This window comes from Bubalus bubalis, chromosome 15, assembly GCF_019923935.1.
Source record: "Bubalus bubalis isolate 160015118507 breed Murrah chromosome 15, NDDB_SH_1, whole genome shotgun sequence".
Classification (NCBI taxonomy): domain Eukaryota; kingdom Metazoa; phylum Chordata; class Mammalia; order Artiodactyla; family Bovidae; genus Bubalus; species Bubalus bubalis.
Window position 1 is genome coordinate 27,445,850 of NC_059171.1, and position 22,557 is coordinate 27,468,406.

Consider the following 22,557-nt stretch of genomic DNA (forward strand, 5'->3'; position numbering starts at 1 on the left):
TATTCCTCCTTCATCACCACAAGCAAACTTACCTATTGGTAAGGAGAAATAATCAAAAGCACTGGCTCAGGCAAATTTAAAGAGCTCTATGAGCCTTCAGTTCTGGAGCCAAGGATTGGAAATGTGTTTAAATGAGCCCAAGTTAGATGGCCGTGGCTACCACCCTTTCCACAGAAACCAGAGGCATCTGCACTGGGGTGTAGGGCTTCCAGGCGCCTCCCTTTGTTCTAAGTAGAATGCTAACGCTAAAAGCGCAGTTTGCATTCCCGCTAGCTCTAGAAAACACTGATGCCTTCTGACAAAGCTTAAAATATCCTGATAGGGAGAAAAATAAGTCCCAGAGATGCGACCTCCCTTGTGTACCAGTAAAACAAGCCACAAGGTGAATGTGTAAATTTGAACGGTTCAAAATTTGTGGTCACATTAATGCTATCTCATCTCCTTTGAAAGATATATTAGAGGCATTGCGAAAAGAGAATGTCCACTTCTCGTGAATGTTCATTAAGGAAGTCAAGGATATGTCTTTGAATTTTTTCCGCCTCTTTCTTCTCCCTAGTGTGCAGAATTTTCACTGGCACATGAAAGCAGGAAGGCAAAAAGTGAAAGAAATCCCTTAGGGCAGTGAAATATAGATCAAGGCAGAGCATAATGGGATGAAAAATACAATGAAGTTAAGGACATGAAGAGGAAAAAACCTAACAATGTAACTTATTCATATAGATGTTAGCATATGTTTTAAAGTATAGGAGAAATTTAATTTCAAATTATTTTTAATGCTGATTTTCATTACACAGGAGATGATTTTTCATTATAAAGCAGATGATTACTATTTAATCTTAATTTTTTTAAAAATACTCTAAAAATGTCTCATGTTATCTCATCACTATCTATACAGTTGATGAAGTTTGTTTTCCTCAAACTTTATGACAAAGTTTTCTTTCCTCTTCATATGGGAAAATTATATAACAGATTACATAGTTCAGTGAATGACTGGGGCCAAAAGCTTTAGAGCAGTGATCAACCCTTCATATCTTTAATTTACAAGTCTCTGTAGGTATTTACTGATGAGCACATAAATAATATATCAGTCACTTCACCTAACACATAACTTTATCATTATTTCAGCAAGGAAAATCAGATAATCAGACTGCTTTTGCCTTTTCCAATGAGGAAAATAAATGTTTATGTATTGCCAGAAAATGGAATGTTTTCAGCTCTACTGGGTTTCATTTATTTTTCATTTTAAAGTTTCTCAGCTGGATATCAGAATGCAAATTTATGAATGGTAAGAATTGTATGTGCTTAAAACAACAGCTCTACAAATCTATTTTCCTAGTACTCTTTTATGGAATGTGACCAATATTATGACTTTTTAATTGAGTTCAAGATTATTGATGAATTTTATGGACAAAATTCAGTATTGATCAGTGGTGACAGCTAAAAATAGATTATGGATTAAAAGTTTTTTATCTTAAAAATGTAACATAAATACAAGAAATATCAGATTGGGAAACAGTGTGAGAAAGTGACCTAGAGATTTCTTAAAGAAACTTCTACAAATAAGTCTAATATGATTACATAAAAAAGAATTGGTCTACACCCTCAGTTTGATATTGGTCTTGTTGGGGGGAAAAATGTCGCTTTGTCTGGAACATTTTTCCTCAAGACTTTGGCTGAAACTCATGCCACAGCTACTTCACTCCAAAAAGGAGAGAGAACAAATCAACAGCCAGAAAATTATTATTGCTTTGTAGCCACCCCCCTGTAATTCTCCCCTGCCCCAAATTCTCAACTGGGAGCCTAACTATTCTTTTTCAACTGTATCACTTCTTTCTCTACTTCCATATAAACTCAAAGGACTCCTCTGGGTCTGGGCTTTTGTGCTCTTCACTATAAATAAACCTTCCTTTTGCAGCTATAAAGAGGGGGAAAAGTGATTTCTTTACTGCTAGCTAAAAAAGGAAGGTTGTGAAGGTAAAGAAATCTTTCATAAACAGGTCAAGAGAAAGATTTCCCAAGAGCTAGAATCTGTATGATGACATGGAATTTACAAAGGTGCCAGAATGCTCAAAAATATGTTGGGGTTTTGGTAAAATCATGGCTAAGAGTTCAGGCATAGTTCTGAGTTTGGATTCTGCATTACTATTGCCTGGATTACTTAAAGTCATTTAACTTTCCTCATTTATAAAAAGAGAATTATAATAGTTGTAGTGAAGTGACACAGATAAACACTAAAAATGCTTCATATTTAAAATGATGTTAGCCATTAATTTTACTCTTGGTAATTTAGTGCATTGAGAAAAATAGACAAATATATATCAATTTCTATAACTTGGTAACTGGAACATGCATGCCTCCTCTAAAGAAAGTAACTGTAAATCAATGACATTTTAATGGTGCCACCAATTCTAGCTGTCTTTGCACTTAATCATTCATTCATATTCTAATCCATTTAACAAAGTAGTGAAAATGGCAAGCAGACCCAGTCGCTCAATGAGCTAAAATTTTAATGATATATACTGCTTGTGTTATTTTACAAGTACATGTAATAATTTTTCAATTTTAGGTTTTTCAGGGTCAGAGGCATATATCTGAATTTTTTGTTGAAGGCAGAAGAAGAGGATGACAGGATTAGACAGTTGGATGGCATTACCGATTCAGTGGACATGAACTTGGGCAAACTCCAGTAGATCGTGAGGGACAGGGAGGCCTGGTGTGTCCATGGGGTCGCAGAGAGCCAGACATGACTTGGGGACTGAACAACAACAATAACATTCACTGACTTAAATTTTAACTGATAATAAGTGTTCTCTAAAAGTGCTGCACTCAATATGCCAGCAAATTTGGAAAACTCAGCAGTGGCCACAGGACTGGAAAAGGTCTGTTTTCATTGCAATCCCAAAGAAAGACAATGCCAAAGAACGCTCAAACTACCGCACAATTGCACTCTCAAACTACCGCACAATTGCATTCATCTCACATGCTAGTAAAGTAATGCTCAAAATTCTCCAAGCCAGGCTACAGCAATACATGAACCGTGAACTTCCAGATGTTTAAGCTGGTTTTAGAAAAGGCAGAGGAACCAGAGATCAAATTGCCAACATCTGCTGGATCATCGAAAAAGCAAGAGAGTTCCAGAAAAACATCTATTTCTGCTTTATCAACTATGCCAAAGTCTTTGATTGTGTGGATCACAATAAACTGTGGAAAATTGTGAAAGAGATGGGAATACCAGACCACCTGACCTGCCTCCTGAGAAACCAATATGCAGGTCAGGAGACAACAGTTAGAACTGGACATGGAACAACAGACTGGTTCCAAATAGGAAAAGGAGTACATCAAGGCTGTATACTGTCACCCTGCTTATTTAACTTATATGCAGAGTACATCATGAGAAACACTGGGCTGGAAGAAGCACAAGCTGGAATCAAGATTGCCGAGAGAAATATCAATAACCTCAGATATGCAGATGATGCCACCCTTATGGCAGAAAGTGAAGAGGAACTAAAAAGCCTCTTGAGGAAAGTGAAAGAGGAGAGTGAAAAAGTTGGCTTAAAGCTCAACATTCAGAAAACAAAGATCATGGCATCTGGTCCCATCACTTCATGGCAGATAGATGGGGAAACAGTGGAAACAGTGTTAGACTCTATTTTTTTGGCTCCAAAATCACTGCAGATGGTGACTGCAGCCATGAAATTAAAAGACGCTTACTCCTTGGAAGGAAAGTTATGACCAACCTAGATAGCATATTGAAAAGCAGAGACATTACTTTGCCAACAAAGGTCCATCTAGTCAAGGCTATGGTTTTTCCTGTGGTCATGTATGGATGTGAGAGTTGGACTGTGAAGAAAGCTGAGCGCCAAAGAATTGATGCTTTTGAACTGTGGTGTTGGAGAAGACTCTTGAGAGTCCCTTGGACTGCAAGAAGGTCCAACCAGTCCATTCTAAAGGAGGTCAGCCCTGGGTGTTCTTTGGAAGGAATAATGCTAAAGCTGAAACTCCAGTACTTTGGCAACCTCATGCAAAGAGTTGACTCATTGGAAAAGACTCTGATGCTGGGAGGGATTGGGAGCAGGAGGAGAAGGGGATGACAGAGGATGAGATGGCTGGATGGCATCACCGACTCAATGGACGTGAGTTTGAGTGAACTCCAGGCATTGGTGATGGACAGGCAGGCCTGGCGTGCTGTGATTCATGGGGTTGCAAAGAGTCGGACACGACTGAGCAACTGAACTGAACTGAACTGATACCTACAATTCAAATACTGGCCCATTCAAACATTGGTCCACTATTTGAAGATGTGTGGCTTTTCCTGTGGTTTAAAATTGTATGTGAGTGCATGCTCAGTTGCTTCAGTCACATCTAACTCTTTGCAATCCTATGGACTGTAGCCCGCCAGTCTCCTCTGTCCATGGGATTCTCCAGGCAAGAATACTGGAGTGGGTTGCCATGCCCTCTTCCAGGGGATCTTCCGGACCCAGGGATTGAACCCATGTCTCCTGCATTGCAGGAGAATTCTTTACCTCTGAGCCACCAGGGAAGCCCTTAAAATTATAGGAAGAATGCCCAAAGTGTTTATTGTAATAAATGTCACAGAGAGAAAACAATATTATGGGCTTATGAAAATCCAAAATTAAGAGTTCTTGAAAAACAAATAGAGATGGACGAAAGTTAAATATTATTGTTATAGGTGTACTTTAATGAATAATAGAAGTGTAGAAAAAAATGACAAAAATTCCCAAGCTGTACTTCAAATAAGTAAAAAACAAATATTTGCCAATTCAGCCCTCATTTTGCACACTATTCAAATACACAAACTTAGAAAGATGTGCAAATTTTCTTGCTATGCTGATTATAAATTTGAACAATGGGTTCATTTCTAAATCAATATTTTTATTCTTATAAGTCGTTAATTGGAATAAATGTCAATCCTTTTTTTCCCCTTTCTATCTCATCCTGTGATGAGGCCCCTATGGTACAGCCAGTTTCAGCACCACGGACAAAGCACCGAAAGCACTCAGCCTTTTGAGAGGTACAGGAAACATCCCCCTTAGGCTGAAATATAAGAAATAACATAATGAGAGCGATCTTCAATTTTCATATGTTTTAAGGATCAAATGGATACTCTGCACAAATGTTCAGCCGGATAAAATAAATTTTACACTTTCAAACCCCTTCTATCTTATGGAAAAACATAATGGCCCTTTTAAAGACATGCATCACTGTGATAAATGCATTTAAGTGTCATTAGGTTTAATGGTTCCTACTCATTCAAACTATTATATCCTACCTTTTAAAGTTAATTTAATGCGTATTAATGGTGTGAAATTGATGAAATTATGAATTGAGTTTCCCTGGGCACAGGTTAAACCAAGAAAGAAGGGAGAGGACAGGTTAATACTACCTTTCACCCCATTCTTCATTTGTTCTACAAAACATGTCAGCTCAGTGTTAGTAAGTTGAACTTAAGCTGATTTTTATGGTTTTAAACTCAGGTAACTGACTGTGGTTGGGTTACCAAAGGTTTGCAGTTTTCTTCAAGGAATAAGAAAATATGTGCACTTCTAAGAGTAAGTTCATATTTTATCCCATAGCTTCAAAGAATTAAATAACTTGTCACCCCCTTTCCTTCCTGTATTCATCTTACAGGTTCAATTCAGAAGGTCACTCAGGATATTATTTTGTAATCTCTCCTTTACATCATCACCATGTATCAGACAAAATGGCTCAGTTTAAAATCTGAGCTAAATATTATGATAATACATACTATTATTATTATGTGAAAAATTGAAAAATCTAAGGTTATACTTCCAGGAACACTTGTACAGCAATACTTTGGTTCGCAGTATCAGGAAGTGTGCTAAATCACTTCAGTTGTCCAATTTGTTGCAACCCCATGGAGTATAGCCCACCAGGCTCCTCTGTTCATGGGATTTTCCCATCAGGAATACTGGAGTAGGTTGCCATTTCCTTCTTTAAGTAACAGGAAGACTGGACTCTAATTTTGAACTATGACTTGAAAAAATATTAAGAATGAGAAAACTATTCACTTCAATTATGTTGGAAGGGAGAAGAGAAAGAAAAATGTACAGCCACTACTTCTTACAGTTCTTTTAATATTGGTGGATGATGGATGGCTATGAGAAGACAGAAGTTTATAGCTACTCTTTAGCTTTTCTGTCAAGTAAAATGATTTCCAAACTAAAAAGCATAGAATAAAATTTGAAGAGGATACTAAAGCTCAAGCAAATTAATACTACTAGCTTCTCATAAGGCATTTAGTTCATTTGACAGATTATGTACTGGGAATTATAATCTCAGCTTTTACAAACAAGATTATAACATTGTTAGTGTCATTGAAGAATCTGGAGATGAAGAGAGATGCCAGGAGGGTAAAAATATAGAAATAAAGTACACAGTTTTGATTTTCACAAATTAGAAGGAACAGTCTTTAAAACCAACATAAAATATTAGGGAATATTCTGAAACAAATTAATAAAAAGATGGCTTCTGAGCACTTGAAAAAGAAAAGAATATTCAGAAATTAGCTTTAGCTCCAAAGAATAACTTAGCAAGCCTAGTCTTTTTTTTCTTTTTTTTTTTTTTTTACTAATAGGGTTAAAATTAGTAAATCTGAGAAATGGTCAGATGTTGCAAATACAGAAATTTACTTAGACCAGGCGATTAACACAAATAAGACAAATGGCCCAGTATACTATCAAATGGAATGGTAATGGGCACTGCGAATAGAGAAGGTTGTGCCCCAGCTACTACTTCTCAGCTCTAAATGATGTTATTTTCCCAGGGAAGTCAGAAATCTGGGATTTTTATGTGAATCATTGTGACTTTAAAAAATTTAACTGCAACTTTTTATTAATGAATACTCTCCTGGGTTGAAGGTGGCTCAGTGGTAAAGAGCCTGGGTCAAGAAGATTCCCTGGAGGAGGAAATGGCAACTCACTCCATTATTCTTGCCTGGAAAATTCCATGATCAGAAGAGCCTAGCGGGCTACAGCCCATGGGATCGCAAAGAGTCTGATATGACTGAACACATACACACACATTCCTGATTTTAAAACAAAACAAAATACATTTGTAGAACGAATCTGACCCACTGGGTGCCAGCTTGGGACATGTGACCTTGGGTGAGGCATCTGACAAGGTTTCACATATCACTGCTGAGAGTTCTGGCTAGGTGACAGTCAGACATTACAATTAGATGAGTTCAAATTTAATCTCAATATAAGGAAAATCCCAACGAAGGCATGGGCAGTCCTTACACTAGAAGTATTCACCTTAACCACAATCTGGCAATTCAAAAGACCATATGGGGAAATAACCTGGAGCTGAATTTTGAAATTAATGTTAATATATTCTCAAAAATCTGAATACATTTATGTGTATATATACATGTCTTCTGTCATTTACTCATTCATTTGAAAACATTTATTAGAAACATGCCATTGCCAAGCACTGTTCTAGGTGCTGGGAGTGCAATAGGAACAAAAATCTTTGCTCTTATGGAATTTACACACTACATTTATCCTATTTGGACATTAAATTATAGGGGCATTTTACAAATGTGTATTTTTGTGTGCTAAATGCATTCTGAAGTTTTGCTCTGCATTCAGCATAGGACATGAAATTCTCAGTGAAAAACACATTGCACTGTGACACATGGGTGTTGTTAGCTAACAGTTTTAATTATTCTTTTAAATTTTCTTTTTAAAATGTTTATTATGCACCTGCCATGCTGCTAGGGTAAAGTACTGAATTAGACATGATATAGAGTCAACGAGTATAGGCTGGGATATGATCACACTCCACATAGATCAACATTTTGAATACTTTGATATTCAAATAAGCCAGATACGCTGCCATCTTTGATCAACTTTCCACAAGCTAAAGAAATTAGAGATGAGGATGAAATCATCGCACACCTGGCAGTGATTGTTCCAACATCAGTATAGAAGGAAAAACACCTCATCTTTGTTTTTAAATCCCACCATGCTGTGGCAAACTAATTCTAAAATGAGGTGGCAAGCATGGTAAAGTCTAGTGTAGACCTATGAATGAATCTATTCTGATACCATTTCTGGCTTTTCTATCCATAATGGTGGCTGCTGCTGCTGCTAAGTCACTTCAGTCGTGTCCAACTCCGTGCGAACCCCATAGACGGCAGCCCACCATGCTCTGCTGACCCTGGGATTCTCCAGGCAAGAACTCTGGAGTGGGTTGCCATTTCCTTCTCCAGTGCATAAAAGTGAAAAGTGAAAGTGAAGTCGCTCAGTTGTGTCCGACTCTTAGCAACCCCATGGACTGCAGCCTTCCAGGCTCCTCCATCCATGGGATTTTCCAGGCAAGAGTACTGGAGTGGGGTGCCATTGCCTTCTCCGCCATAATGGTGGAGGGGTAAGAAAAATGATTTTGAAAAATTACCATGTATTCAAAATAATCCCATCTGATTTTGTAGGTAATTAAAAATTTTAAAAAACAAAGGGTCAGAAATAACTGGGGGAGTTAGGCTATGACTGAGTTTATTTCTCCTTATGTTGATTCAGTCAGAGTCAAAGAATCAATATTCCTTCCTCTCAAATCTGGAAGTTGTTGGCTGGAAGGTTTAGGAAGATATTTTTCAGTTGTCCAAGAGATATGCCTATGTTTCTTGAGAAGCAAAGTTGAGAACAAGGCAATAGATCATTTTAATGTTTGAAGATAGATTATTTAAATTAAAAAAATCATGGCCCTGAAGAATGCTTTTGTTAAAAGGAATTGCTTTATTTCTTTTTTTCCTTCCTCATGAGTGAACATTCTCACTGAAGAATGTTTATGATCTTTATGATCACCAAAGTTCATTTTGGAGAAGGGCATGGCAACCCACTTCAGTACTCTTGCCTGGAAAATCCCATGAACAGAGGGGCCTGGCTGGCTAAAATCCATGGGGTTGGAAGGAGTCAGACACAACTGAAGTGACTTAGCATAAAGTTTATTTTAGAATTAGCAGAGGCACAATGAATTAAAGTTCCTTAAAAGCATTTTTTCAGGGATGCATTTTAATAATTCTGTTACGGTTCTTCCACACTTAACTACCTATCTTTTTTCATACCGTTTTTAAAAATTCACTCTGAGTATGCCAAGGTTTTCTCATCCATGGGCTGTTTTCAAAGAGACCTCTATAGCAAACCAAAGGCCACAGAGTTTAAGCAAAATGAGTTAATATGCTCTGAACGAAGAGACAGAAAAATCCCACATACCGATGACTTGGTGATTAAGCCTGGGAGACAACTTGAATAATTATTATCATAAATTATAGAAATAAAAACCAAATATAGCTTCTAACTGCTATATTCTTTCTGAGATGCTCCACTCTGGTAAAGACTTGAAGTTATTTTAGGAATATTTTATAATTTAAAAAGCTTAATGAAAACTGTCTTTTTCTAGAAGGAATGAGAAGCCATTCTCAAATGGATGTGGGGCGACCTAGTTCTCTCTCCCTCTGCAGCACTGATCATGAGCTGTTCTGCAGAGCTGGGCTTGCCTCCCTCATCACTCCCTGGAACACTTCTCAAAGCCTTGCCATTACACAGCATTCCCAGGGTGGTGGTGATTTAGGCGGATAAGTCTCTTTAAAGTTATATTTCTATTTTTACATATTTTGGGACATGTAACATAACACCTCAACCTGATATTACGTGGATATTACTCCTTAGATGAAGGCTTAAGTAAAAAAACAAAAGTGTGTCAATTTAAATGACAGTATTAAGAGAATTACAATTTGTATTTAGAGATAATAAAAATTGTCAAGGACACCAGAGTAACTGAAATTCTGGAAATAATGCCTTCTCCCATGGAGAAACATGCTTTGGAATTTGATGTACTTACAAATGACTTTTAAAAAATGCTTTTATTTTGAAATAATGATAGATTCATAGGATGTTGTAAAGATAGTACAGAAAATCCCTATATACCTTTTGTCCAGTTTCCCCCAGTGAGTCTATCTTACATAGTACAGTACAATATCAAAAGTAGGAGACTGAGTTAGTGCAATGTGTGTTCATAGCTCTATGACACTTTATCCTATATACATATGGGATAAAGTGTCATATATATAGGCTTCTCTGGTGGTTCAGACAAAAAAGAATCTGCTTGCAATGCAGGAGACCCAGGTTTGATCCCTGGGTTGGGAAGATTCCCCCAGAGAAGGGAATGGCTACCGACTCCAGTATTCTTATCTGAAGAATTCCATGGACAGAGGAGCTTGGTGGGTCCCAAAGAGTCGGACATGACTGAGTGACTAATACTTTCACTTTCATATATATATATACACACACACACACACACACACACACACACACAGACATACACACATATACATAACCATGGTTATATAACCATCATCACAATCAAGATACATAACCTTCCATCATGACAAAGATTTCCTTCCTGCTACCGAGTTATAGTCACAGACCCTTTCACCCCCATCTCTAAGCACTGCCCATCAGGCCAATTGTAAGATTACTCTTTTAATTATCTCTTACACACTTTTACTAAAATGTGAGAAAACCACAGGACTGGGTGTTAGGAGATGGCTGGTTCTAAGTTTGCCAGTGACTAATTCATGTTCTTGGACTACTTACTTACTCTCTGCCAGACTCAGCAACTCATCGATAAAAGTGAAGAGCTGAACTATTTTTTAGGACACCAGCATTTAAGTACTCATATAATTATTTGGACTCAATTATGATACCACTTTAAAGATTACTGCATGCAAATCAAGTTAATAAAATTTGATTTAAATATGTGGAGATCAACAAGGATTGAACGGTGTGTTATAAATGTATTTTGCATTAAAATAGTGTCATTGTCACATAAATTAGGAAACCAAAAGTTGCATTATGATAATACATTGCTGCTGTAAAATCTGAAGCAAGTAAAAAATATGATTTCCCCCATTTCAAGGGGACAAATGTTGCTGCTCTCCCAAAAGCACAAGTGGAGAAAACTTGGCACTGTGCTGACCTGACTTCCTTTGCCTCTAAAACATCTGAAGAAGAAGAAGAAGCAAACATCTGTAATGTATGCCCAGCCAAGTGCTGCAGCAGAAACTTAAAAGCTGAAAATTTTGAACTGCGGTGTTCAAATTTGGCTCTTTTCTGAGAAGCAAGCCTCAGGACCCTGAAGCTGCTCTTTGCTTCTGCTGCCCAGGGTCTGGGGTCAGAACCATAGGACCTTCCAGGAACCCAGCAGTGGACTTTCCTGCTTTCCCTGACGTCACTACTTGCTCAACACTGGAGAACCAGAGAAAGACAAAGCTGTTTACACCAAGTGGCTTCTTCCACTTAAAGCTTTAAAATTCTCCTCCCATGCACCAATTCAACCTTCCAGCTCTCTACGATTCACTCCTATATTAAATTCACCCAGCAAGAAGATGACATCCAGTATGAGGATGTTTTTGAGCTCATCAACTGAGCCCTTCTAACACACTGATGAAAAATGTCCTCCCTCCTCACCAAATAATCTGGTGAAAAGTCCCCAAGGGAGGAGAAACTTGACAAGTGTGCTCTGGGGACTCTGCACGTACCCATGAAGAGATCGCCTGAGGCTTTCTTTCTGGATACCATCAATTCTTTACTGAACCTTCTTTATCAAAAGGCACCCTTTTCAAGCCCCACTTCCGCCAACAATTACTAAAGGGAGACCCCTCCCACCTCCACCCCAACCGACGGCCTGGTCAGCCTTGCCTGTTGCAACAAGAAGTCCAGCTCAATCATCTCAAAAACCAATCAAACAGGGACACTGTCCCCGCTGCCTTCCTCTGTTGAAAGTCCCCATTTTCCACCACCTTCTTCTGCGGGTTCCGGAGAACACTGGATACCACCCCCGCCTGGCCCCCACCACTGGAAGGGGCGGCGCCGGGGTCCCGAGCATCCATCTCCGCCCTCACTGGACCACAGAGCATCCGTCGCCCTCCGGCGCCAGTGGGCACTGCCCGCAGAGCCCTCACAGATGCCCATTCTTACCCTTTCTCTCCCAGAAAGGCCCCATCGCGCCGTCCAGGAGGAGGCATCCGCACGAGCCCGGGAGACCGGGGCGCGGCTGGGCCGGCGTCGGGTGCGGATGGGACCCGGCGCCGCCGCGGGTGTGCGCTCGGGCTCTGGGAGCCGGGCACGGCCCGCTCCGCCCGCGCCTGCCCGGGCCGGACACGTGGTGCCTTCGCCGCCCGCGCGTTAGGATCCGGGTGGCGGCCCCTCGGCCTCTGCAGCCGCCGGTCCGCGAACCGCGTGGGGAGAAGGGCGGGGACCAGCGGGCCGGGGACCAGTAGGCGGGGCGCGGCGGCGGGCTACTGCTCCGGGGACGGCCGACCCGCAGGCTCGGGCTCAGTCGCCCAGGCCCCCAGCCGCCTTCCCCGCCGGCTCGTTTCCCAAAGCCGCTAGGGGTGGGGGCGGCGCACTGCGGAGACTGCGGCTTCCCGCCCGCGGAGGGAGGCCGGGCCAAGGGAGGGAAGGTGTGCGCTGCGCGACCTCCTTCTCGCGCGCGTGCGGATGCCCGGGGTCACTGAGGCTGGAGTCCGCCTCGCGCTCTTCACTCACCGGGTGAAGCAATACCCGGTCTCCGCGCGGGAGATGCAAACCCCTGAACCCCGCGGCGTGGTCCTGAGGTGCCCTTGAGGACGGCCTCTACCGGGGAAAATTTCCTCTCGCGACCGCAGCCTGTGTGAGGCAGCTAAGGAAACACTGCCCAAAATTCAGGGTCAAGACTTACCTGCAGCCTCTCCTCGACCTTGGGCGCCTCGTCTAAACAAGGTGTCTGTGTCTGAATTTCCTGACCCCGAGGATAAACGTGGTCAATCACTTTCTACCTCTAAGGAGATAATAGCTATTGGGCTTTAAAAACCAAGTAAAATACCCCAGCGGCAGCAGTGCAATAGAGATAAAATTCGCACTGATTTTAGGTAAGGCTGGAGGAAACGTCTGGAGACGGAAATGGCAACCCGCTCCAGTACTCTTGCCTGGAGAACCCCATGGAGGGAGGAGCCTGGTAGGCTACAGTCCATGGGGGTCGCAAAGAGTCGGACCCGACTGAGCGACTTCACTTTCACTTAAACGTCGGCACAGGGAAGAAAGCCGTTCCAATTCGTGGGTCGGTCCAAATGCAAAACTAAGGTGGAATTTGGCGACTGATGAGAAGGTACTCTTCCCTCCGACGTTCCAAGAGCCCCATGCCAGCCCCATCAAGAACGTTCACCATGGAAATCGCTCAGTCGTGTCCAGGTCTTTGCGACCCCATAAACTGTAGCCTCGGAGAAGGCAATGGCACCCCACTCCAGTACTCTTGCCTGGAAAATCCCATGGATGGAGGAACCTGGAAGGCTGCATAGTCCATGGGGTCGCTGAGGGTAGGACACGACTGAGCGACTTCACTTTCACTTTTCACTTTCATGCATTGGAGAAGGAAATGGCAACCCACTCCAGTGTTCTTGCCTGGAGAATCCCAGGGACGGGGGAGCCTGTTGGGCTGCCGTCTATGGGGTCGCACAGAGTCGGACACGACTGAAGCGACTTAGCAGCAGCAGCTTGTAGCCTACCAGGCTCCTCCGTCCATGGGATTTTGCAAGCAAGAGTACTGGAGTGGGTTGCCATTTCCTTTTCCAGAGGATCTTCGCGACCCAGGGATCGAACTCCCGTCTCCTGCATTGTAGGCAGACGCTTTACCGCCTGAGCCACCTGGGAAGCCTAAAGATCTTTTACCATGGAACTGGTTACATCTTTCTGAGGCAGAGGCAGTTGGGCCCCCAGCGTAAAGTGATTGGAGATTCATTCCTTGGGGATCCAAAGAATACAATAAATACCTCTAGATGAACATCAAAGCACAAGCCCCTCTTCCCTGGACATGTTGCAAGAATACAGTGTAATTATAGAAACTCTTGTAGATATCATTTTAGAAGAAACCTGGACGTTTATAGAATCGTGAAGTTGGAAAGGACTTTAAAAGATGGCCTATTCCAGCCTTTGAGATGTGTCAGTCATGCTTCCTCAGTTCTTGGGTTTGGGGGGGGGGGGAGTCTTTCTCCCTTACCTACTTCTTTCTTCCTAGTTTCTAGATTTAAATAGAGACCACTGAGGGCATCCCGGCAGGTGCGAAACTACAGAAAATTCTTGTTTGGTTTCTCTAGACTTGAGAATAATGTTAAATAACGAGTTCACAAGTTGGGAGGTTTCAAATGATGCACAGAAGCCACATGATCCTTTCAGGAACCCAGAATTAAAGGAAAACAAATTCAGTTAAAGTGATTGCAAAGAAATGCCAGCTTTTCTTTTATGGAGATAAACTGTAATTGTCTTGTGCTAAGAATATTTGAAGTTCAGTTCTTCACTTCCTTAAATATATAGAGCTAGAACTTGATTATAATTTATTTATTCATTGAGCAGCATTTACGCAGTACCACATTCCAGACTTAATTTGTTTTTCCTTTTCCTCTTTCCATTTCCTTAAGGCTTGTTTTTAAAGTTTGATTAGGTTGCTGTTACTCCTCTAAGTTACTGGAGTGGGGAGGAACTCACTTTTGTTGTGTGTATACTATGTACCAGACACCAGTTTATGTCATCTAATATAATTGTTACATTTTCCTTAAGCTGTCACACCTTACTGATGAAGAAAAGAAAGTTCTTCTTTTCTTGTTTACAATGACTTGTTTACAATAACAAAACTAGTAAATGGTGAAGTGAGGATTTGGACCCAAGTATTTCTGATTATTCTGTGTTCCTATTCACTTCTGGGACTTTCTGGAGGCAATGCCTTTATTCAAAGAAATAGTCAAATGGGAGAAATATTAGATGCTATGGCAAGGTAGACAGGGAGTGGATCTGTTCAACTTTTGTCACTCAACTCAAACATACCAGTAGTTTTGTCTTTTCTTGCAGAAAGCCTAATCAAAATCCTTGGGAAGATTGGAAACCTGTGTTAGATTCCCTTAAACCACATACATGATGATGCATATTTATTTAAAATATTTGAAGAAAAATTATTTATTATAATTCCTAGGTCTACAGTGTGACTATAGAATGTTTAAAGTCTTAGCCAAGCCAGCAACTTTTATTCACAACAGATTGGTTTAATGAGGAGAGATACATGGTGAGTTTGAACAACTTGTATACCATCTCTGAGCCTGTAGTTCTTCACTGGTTAAACGTAAGTAGTAGGTATAGTGCTCCAGGAGTCTGAGGTGTCAAAGGAAATATTGGAAACAAAAGTGCTTTGAGAACTATGACTACAAACAGTCTTATATATGACAGCAAGAAGGAGCTAAGTGGAAATCAATAGTGAACTGAGTGGAAGAGGAATAGTTTATAACTCATGTAAGCTTGAATCACAGTTATGAAGTTTTAGCATAAATGGACATGTGCAGGTTATTTAATATCCTTCATCTTATAAATGAAGAAACAAATGCCCAGAGGAATTTAAGTAGTCTACAATCACATCACATTCTTGAGAATATTGTTGAAAATTCTAAAATAAGAATCTGATACCATAGGATGAGACAGGATCAGTCACTAACTTTTCTTTGAGTACCTACTGTATATCAGGCACTGTTTTAGGTGCTAGAAATGTAGCAGTGAACAAAATAGTTTTCATTTCTACTGTGCAAAATCTGATATTCTAATGGGGTCAGGGACTTTCTGGGTAGCTCAGCTGGTAAAGAATACGCCTGCAATACAGGAAACCCTGATTCGATTCCTGGGTCTGGAAGAGTCCCTCAAGAAGGGATAGGCTACCCACTTCAGTATTCTTGGGCTTCCCTGGTGGCTCAGACTGTAAAGAATTCTCCTGCGATGAGGGAGACCTGGGTTCACTCCCTGAATTGGGAAGATCCCCTGGAGGAGGGCATGGCAACCCACTCCAGTATTCTTGCCTGGAGAATCCCATGGACAGAGGCGCCTGCTGGCCTAAGTCCATGGAGTCCCAAAGAGTGGTACTGAGCAACTAAGCACAGCACAGCAATGGGGTCAGATAAAGAGATGTATAAACAAACAAATCATTCAGGTACTAAGTGTTTTAAAGAAGGTAAAATAGGCAATGTGGTGATGATGCCAAGGATTTTGATCTGAATAACTGAGTGAATAGGGGTATAATTTTCTTTGATGGGTCAAGATGTGATTGTGATTATTGGAATGAGAATGGGAAGAAATGATTTGTTCCTGTGTTGGTCATATGAAATGTTAAATAATAATTAGGCATCTAGATGGTGCTATGGAGTGAAAGTTTGAAGGTTAGAGGTTGAAGGTAAACATTTGAGAGTTTTCATCACATAGACAGACTTCCCTGGTGGCTCAGACAGTAAAGCGTCTGTTTACAGTACAGGAGACCTGGGTTTGATCCCTGGGTTGGGAAGTTCCCTGGAGAAGGAAAAGGCAACCCACTCCAGTACTCTTGCCTAGAAAATCCCATGGATGGAAGAGCCTGGTGTCCATGGGGTCACAAAGAGTCGGACATGACTGAGCGACTTCACTTTCACTTTCATCACATAGACAGATTCCAAGCCATGGAGGTTTTTTTGTAAAAAAATGGATAATTTGTTCTTAAATATAAAGAGTTTTCTTTAGTCAGGTTGTTGTGTGAGGAGAGTGGTTCAAACATGTCTTAGCTTGTCCCCACAAATTAAAGCCATCTGAAGATGCTCAGCCAAAGGCCAGCAAACCATCACCATAGCAACAGTGTCTTGTCAAAGGGGATAGGGAATCTCTTCTCATTTTGAGGCTTCAGTCATGTCTGCCAGTTTAATATGAAGGTCCTCATGACCACACTGTTATTCCTTTTGTTGTGTGCTGTGCTAAGTCACTTCTAATTGTGTCCAACTTTTTGCAACCCTATGGACTGTAACCAAGAAGGCTCCTCTGTCCATGGGGATTTTGCAGGCAAGAATACTGGAGTGGGTTGCCATGCCCTCCTCCAGGGGATCTTCCCAACCCAGGGAGTAAACTCAAGTATCCCTCATTGCAGGAGGATTCTTTACAGTCTGAGCCACCAGGGAAGCCCAAGAATATTGGAGTGAGTAGCCTATCCCTTCTCCAGGGGATCTTCCGAACCCACATCTCTTACATCTCCTGCATTGGCAGGCAGGTTCTTTACCACCAGAGCCACCTGAAAATGAAAGTGAAAGTCACTCAGTCGTGTCCAATTCTTTGCGGCCCCAGGAACTTATATAGTCCTTGGAATTCTCCAGGCCAGATACTGGCGTGGATAGCATTTCCCTTCTTCAGGGGATCTTCCAACACAGAGATGGAACGTTATTGCTTTTCAGTTCAGTTCAGTTCAGTCGCACAGTCATGTCCAACTCTTTGCGACCCCATGAATTGCAGCATGCCAGGCCTCCTTGTCCATCACCAACTCCCAGAGTTCACACAGACTCATGTCCATCGAGTCAGTGATGCCATCCAGCCATCTCATCCTCTGTCGTCCCCTTCTCCTACTGCCCCCAATCCCTCCCAGTATCAGAGTCTTTTCCAATGAGTCAACTCTTCACATGAGGTGGCCAAAGTATTAGAGTTCAGCTTTAGCATCAGTCCTTCCAAAGAACACCCAGGACTGATCTCCTTTAGAATGGACTGGTTGGATCTCCTTGCAGGCCAGGGGACTCTCAAGAGTCTTCTGCAACACCACAGTTCAAAAGCATCAATTCTTTGGCGCTCAGCTTTCTTCACAGTCCAACTCTCACATCCATACAGGACTACTGGAAAAACCATAGCCTTGACTAGGCAGACCTTTGTTGGCAAAGTAATGTCTCTGCTTTTCAATATGCTATCTAAGTTGGTCATAACTTTCCTTCCAAGGAGTAAGCGTCTTTTAATTTCATGGCTGCAATCACCATCTGAAGTGATTTTGGAGCCCCCAAAAATAAAGTCTGACACTGTTCCACTGTTTCCTTATCTATTTCCCATGAGGTGATGGGACCAGATGGCATGATCTTCGTTTTCTGAATGTTGAGCTTTAAGCCAACTTTTTCACTCTCCTCTTTCACTTTCATCAGGAGGCTTTTGAGTTCCTCTTCACTTTCTGCCATAAGGGTGGTGTCATCTGCATATCTGAGGTTATTGATATTTCACCCGCCAATCTTGATTCCAGCTTGTGCTTCTTCCAGTCCAGTGTTTCTCATGATGTGCTCTGCATATAAGTTAAATAAGCAGGGTGACAATATACAACCTTGACATACTCCTTTTCCTATTTGGAACCAGTCTGTTGTTCCATGTCCAGTTCTAACTGCTGTTTCCTGACCTGCATACAGGTTTCTCAAGAGGCAGGTCAGGTGGTCTGGTATTCCCATCTCTTTCAGAATTTTCCACAGTTTATTGTGATCCACACAATCAAAGGCTTTGGCATAGTCAATAAAGCAGAAGTAGATGTTTTTCTGGAACTCTCTTGCTTTTTCGATGATCCAGCGGATGTTGGCAATTTGATCTCTGGTTCCTCTGCCTTTTCTAAAATCAGCTTGAACATCTGGAAGTTCACAGTTCATGTATTGCTGAAGCCTGGCTTGGAGAATTTTGAGCATTACTTTACTAGCGTGTGAGATGAGTACAATTGTGCGGTAGTTTGAGCATTCTTTGGCATTGCCTTTCTTTGGGATTGGCATGAAAACTGACCTTTTCCAGTCCTGTGGCCACTGCTGAGTTTTCCAAATTTGCTGGCATATTGAGTGCAGCACTTTCACAGCATCATCTTTCAGGATTTGAAATAGCTCCACAGGAATTCTATCACCTCCACTAGCTTTGTTCGTAGTGATGCTTTCTAAGGCCCACTTGACTTCACATTCCAAGATGTCTGGCTTTAGTTGAGTGATCACACCATCCTGATTATCTTGGTCATGAAGATCTTTTTTGTACAGTTCTTCTGTGTATTCTTGCCACCTCTTCTTAATACCTTCTGATTCTGTTAGGTCCATTTCTGTCCTTTATCGAGCCCGTCTTTGCATGAAATGTTCCCTTGGTATCTCTAATTTTCTTGAAGAGATCTCTAGTCTTTCCCATTCTGTTGTTTTCCTCTATTTCTTTGCATTGATCGCTGAGAAAGGCTTTCTTATCTCTCCTTGCTATTCTTTGGAACTCTGCATTCAGATGCTTATTTCTTTCCTTTTCTCCTTTGCATTTCCCTTCTCTTCTTTTCACAGCTATTTGTAAGGCCTCCCCAGACAGCCATCTTTATTTTTTGCATTTCTTTTCCATGGGGATGGTCTTGATCCCTGTCTCCTGGACAATGTCACGAACCTCTGTCCATAGTTCATCAGGCACTCTATCAGATCTAGTCCCTTAAATCTATTTCTCACTTCTACTGTATAATCATAAGGGATTTGATTTAGGTCATACCTGAATGGTCTAGTGGTTTTCCCTACTTTCTTCAATTTAAGTCTGAATCTGGTAATAAGGAGTTCATGATCTGAGCCACAGTCAGCTCCCGGTCTTGTTTATTACTTCTATTAAGGTCCAAATGTGTGCCTCAAATCCATTCAATAACCTTTGCAGTGAGAAGGGCCTAGTGACCTCTTTGCAGAAATGGGTTTTCATTAATGCACGATGTGTCCAAATACTCCCAACTTCCCAGTTGAACTTAGATGGCAGTGGCTTCATAATTCTATATTTTAGTTGTGTAAAGCCATCATTCAGTTTAGATTTTCTTATCAAAATTATCTTGAGAGCCTATTTTTGTGTATCTTTTAATTTTTTTATTTTAGAAAATTTATTTTGTATTGCTTTCACAATAATCTTTAGTACTCTGGGGGCAATTACTATATCTTTCTCAAAGGAATTTGTTCTTAGATTAAAAATTATTTTAATTTAGAGGAAGAAATAGTGAGGCCAGAGATTACTGACTTCAGGTACTCAAAGTGGAGTCTGTGTGTGCCCTAAAAGCTCTTATTGCCCCCAAATACCCAGGTTTCACGATGTTTTATGTTCTACCTTTGAAGAATAATTTGCTGGATTTTCCTTGTAATTCTTTTTATTTATCCTTTATTTTTTATTTTATTCTTTACAGTAAAAATATACAAGCATATTATAGAAAATTAAAAAATACAGAAAAGCACCAAGGAGAAAAAAAAAATTGTAATCTCTCACTCAAAGATAAATAACATTCACGTGTATATTCATCTTATGTAACTTTTAAAATAAAATAAAGCTACTGAATATACTGTCTTCTTAAATAGTACCTTTTTCTGATCACAAATATATTACAGAAAGTTTAGAAAATATATAAGTGCGAAAAAAAAAAAACCCCAGAAAGATTAAAATTACTTGTATACCATTCTCTGAGGTGACTATTATTATAAATTTTACTACATTTTTTAATGAACGTCTGTATTATATATGTTTACATCTGTTGTTATATGGTTTGTGGATTTTTTTTTTTTGGCTTTATCACAAGATATGTGGGATGTTAGTTCTCTGATGAGATAAAGGATCGGACTCAATGTCCCCTGTAGTGGGAATGCAGAATCTTAACCACAGGAAACCACCAGTCCAGTGAAGTTGCTCAGTCGTGTCCGACTCTTTGCCATCCCATGGACTGTAGCCTACCAGTTTCCTCCACCCATGGAATTTTCCAGGCAAGAGTACTGGAGTTGGTTGCCATTTCCACGGAAGTCCCTAATTATGCAATTTTTGTTAAAGCTTTGCAACTTGACTTTTCCACAGAACTTCATTTTGAAAGGTTACTGGTGGGAACCATGTGTTCCGCTGGAGTTGTGACCTCTGGAGGAGAGAATTTCGATCTGGGGTCAGAGATGAGGCTTGAGTACTTGGAGCTTTTTGTGTAGCAAAGTATTATTAAAGTATAATAGAGATAGGGAAAGCTTCTGACATCAGAAGGGGACAGAAAAAGTACCCCCTTGCTAGTTTTTAGCAAGACATTTTATGTCAATTGTGCATGCGTACTAAGCTGCTTCAGTCCTTTCCAACTCTTTGCAACCCCGTGGATTGTAGCCCAGCAGACTCCTCTGTCCATGGGATTCTCCAGGCAAGAATACTGGAATGGGTTGCCATCCCCTTCTCCAGGGGATCTTCCTGACCCATGGATCAAACCTGTGTCTCCTGTAGCTCCTGCACTGCAGGCAGATTCTTTATGTCTGTTAGCAAGCTGCTAATCAGATAAGAGAGGCGCCTCAAGACTAAGGGAGTTTCACCAGGCCCCTCTCCCACAATATGCATTTTTGAGATAGAATGGCCCAACGTATGTCATCCCCAAACATAAAACAATTGACATGAATACTGGTCTGTTGAGCCATTATCAGCCCAAGGTTTGAGAAGAGAAAAAAAAGGCTAGTCTTGGGCAGAACCGGTTCAGTTCAGTTCAGTTCAGTTCAATCGCTCAGTTGTGTCCGACTCTTTGCAACCCCATGAATCGCAGCAAGCCAGGCCTCCCTGTCCATCACCAACACCCGAAGTTCACTCAGACTCACATCCATTGAGTCAGTGATGCCATCCAGCCATCTCATCCTCTGACGTCCCCTTCTCCTCCTGCCCCCAATCCCTCCCAGCATCAGAGTTTTTTCCAATGAGTCAACTCTTCACATGAGGTGGCCAAAGTACTGGAGTTTCAGCTTTAGCATCAGTCCTTCTAAAGGAATCCCAGGGCTGCTCTCCTTCAGAATGGACTGGTTGGATCTCCTTGCAGTCCAAGGGACTCTCAAGAGTCTTCTCCAACACCACAGTTCAAAAGCATCAATTCTTCGGCGCTCAGCTTTCTTCACAGTCCAACTCTCACATCTATACATGACCACTGGAAAAACCATAGCCTTGACTAGAACCGGTTTAGTCAACAGAGAAGGGGAAAAAAATGTCTGCCACTTGCAATTTATTTCCTCCTGCCGCTTGGAGACCTCTGGCCTTCCTACCTGTTACCCTTTCATTATGTGATTTTATCTATTATTGATTATTGTGCTACACAATTATTTTAAAGTTTTGTGGCATTACATCATATGGCTGTGATACACAGTTGTCTGCTAAGATGTAAGTATTTATGTGCAGTGCATGGTTTCATGAAAAAGACCCTTTTAATTTCACATGAAATTAAAATGATGATCTTTAAAAATTTTATGCAAAGTAAATCAATAAGATAAGGCTATCAAGGTCATTGTTAAAGGGAAAATAAGTAGGAAAATAACAAGTTTTTAAGATACAGGTGTGAAAGGATTAGAGCAGTTCCTAAGATTGTTGATTATGTGTATGTGAGCGTAAGAGTGTGATCAAGGCATTATATTTAAAGATTATTCAAGAAGTATTGAAAAATGTGAAAGCACTGTGTATTTGTACCGTATGGTTTTACACACATACATATAGATATATATTAGAACAGACACAGGTATAGATATAGACCATCTTCACCAAATTTTTAAGGTTTATGGAGTTCATATTTTCAGTGTACAGACTATTTCAAACTGGTATTGATCATAGAGGCCTGAATGGAAGAACACCCTAGGTATTCATTTTTTTGGAGACTAGCAGACTGGAAACCAGCAAGCCAGGGTCCTACATTTTATGCAACAGTATGGTTCTTGGAGAGGGTTAATAA

At 40.9% G+C, this 22,557-nt stretch overlaps 1 protein-coding gene across 3 annotated transcripts in view; it reads right to left on the bottom strand.

Annotated features, from left to right (window-relative positions):
* The window catches only part of SYBU (syntabulin), a 127,058-nt gene extending 114,665 nt beyond the window's left edge, over nt 1-12,393 (bottom strand). For 2 of the 3 annotated variants that reach the window (XM_044928630.2, XM_044928628.2), the window contains exon 1: nt 12,021-12,393. The gene's annotated coding sequence lies outside the window, so the exon portion shown is untranslated. The remainder of the gene's footprint in view (nt 1-12,020) is intronic. The other variant, XM_044928631.2, reaches the window with a different exon arrangement.
* Nucleotides 12,394-22,557: the final 10,164 nt, after the last annotated feature.